Below are 1,972 nucleotides of genomic sequence, written 5' to 3'. Positions count from 1 at the left end.
CGAAAGCCCCCTTGTTCCGGGACGAGAGTGGCCTTTTCCTGGAATCCGTCGGCACTGACACAGCCTTTGATAATTACCAACTGAACCCTGCCGCCAGTCGGCGATCTTGGAACGTTGTCAGTGATTAATGAGCGGAGGCCACTCTGCCCCACCACCAGGTGCTGTCCCTTGGTCAGTCCATTCCTGGCACATCTGTTCACCTCCCACTCCATCCTCACCCATCTCCCCCCGTTGCTCATTCCCGAGACCCACCAAAACCTTGTCTCTAAAATCCCCTTCAAATCTCTCCCCTCTAATTTAGACTCCACTATCCTGGGGAAGGGGTGGTGGATACACCTCTGCCGAAGGAGGTGCGAGGTGCTCCTTCCCTCCGCTAGCCTGCTGGGCACCCTTGGGCAAGGTGTAGCACCTGCTTCACCCCCTGATCAGGGGCACGTGAAGCCACGGGAGCAGGGGCTGGTGGTCGTATGAGCAGCCGGTGCAGATCACAAGTCCTGGTTATGCAACCACTGACTCCAGGCAGACAATCTCTTCAGTCAAAGTTCAAAGTAAAATGTATGATCGGAGTACATACACGTCACCACATACAACCCTGAGATTCTTTCTCTGTGAGCATACTTAGCAAGTCTCTAGAACAGTAACTATAAACAGGATCAATATACAGTACAACAAACTTTCACAAACTTCTACAGATGTGTGGTGCAGAGTGTATTGACTGGTTGTATGACAGCTTGGTATGGAAACACCTGTGCCTTTGAGTGGAAAATTCTACAAAAGGCGATGGATTCGGCCCAGTACATCACGAGTAAAGCCATCACAACCATTGAGCACATCTACATGACAGCAGCATCCATCCTCAGGACTCACATCACCAAGGCCGTGCTCCCTTCCCACTGCTGCCATCAGGCAGAAGATACAGGAGCCTCAGGACTCACACCACTAGTTTCAAGATCAGTTACTACCCCTCAACCATCAGGCCCTTGAACCAAAGGTGATAACTACGTTCACTTGCCCATCCATTGAGATATGATCCAATGATCTCACTTTAAGGACTCTTTATTTTGTTATCTCATATTCTTGTTATTTATTACTATTTATTTATATTTGCATCTGCACAGTTTGTTGTCTTCTGCACTCTGGCTGATCTTTCATCGACCCTGTTACAGTTACGATTCTATAGATTTGCTGAGTATTCCCGCAGGTAAATGAATCTCAAGGTTGTATATGGTGACATATAGGTACTCTGATAATAAAATTTACCTAGAGCTTTGAACTTTATCATGTTCTGCAAGTTCCAAGTTCCAAACTTCTACAGATGTCCTGTTGAAAGTGTCTTGCTTGCATCACAGTCTAGTTCAGCAATTCGAACGTACAGGAACGCAAGAAGCTCCAGGGTATAATGGACTCAGCCAATACATCGCGGACACATACCTTCCCTCACTATTCGCACTATCCACAGGAGCTGCCGCCTCAGAAACGTAACATCCATCAGCATCCAGGCCGTGTCATCTTCTCACAACTCCCATCAGGCAGAAGGTACAGAAGCTTGACATCCCGCACTGCCGGGTTCAGAAACAGCTACTTCCCTTCGATCACTCTGTTCTTGAACCTAGGGGCACAACCCTAATCACTACATCAGTCAGCAAAACTGTGTCCACGTTGCACCACAATGGGCCTTTGGTGTTTTTCCCTTGAATAGTTTTGGATTTTTGTTTACTGAATGTTGTGATATACCCATAATGCTGCTGTAAGCAAGTTTTTCATTTGCTCCTGTGCGTGACAACAAACTCAATTTGACCTTCACACTTTGCTTTACCATATCTGAGAGCATTATCTGACAGGCAACCTCTCCACACCTGGTATCATTCCAGTAAACTTTATGACGGTTACAGAGGGGGTGATACCCTTCCTTAAATGGAGAATCAGAATCAGGTTTAATATGGTTCCAGGGTGACCAAGGATGGGAGTTCAA

This window comes from Mobula birostris, chromosome 29, assembly GCF_030028105.1.
Source record: "Mobula birostris isolate sMobBir1 chromosome 29, sMobBir1.hap1, whole genome shotgun sequence".
Taxonomy (NCBI): domain Eukaryota; kingdom Metazoa; phylum Chordata; class Chondrichthyes; order Myliobatiformes; family Myliobatidae; genus Mobula; species Mobula birostris.
This window is presented reverse-complemented; position numbering follows the sequence as displayed.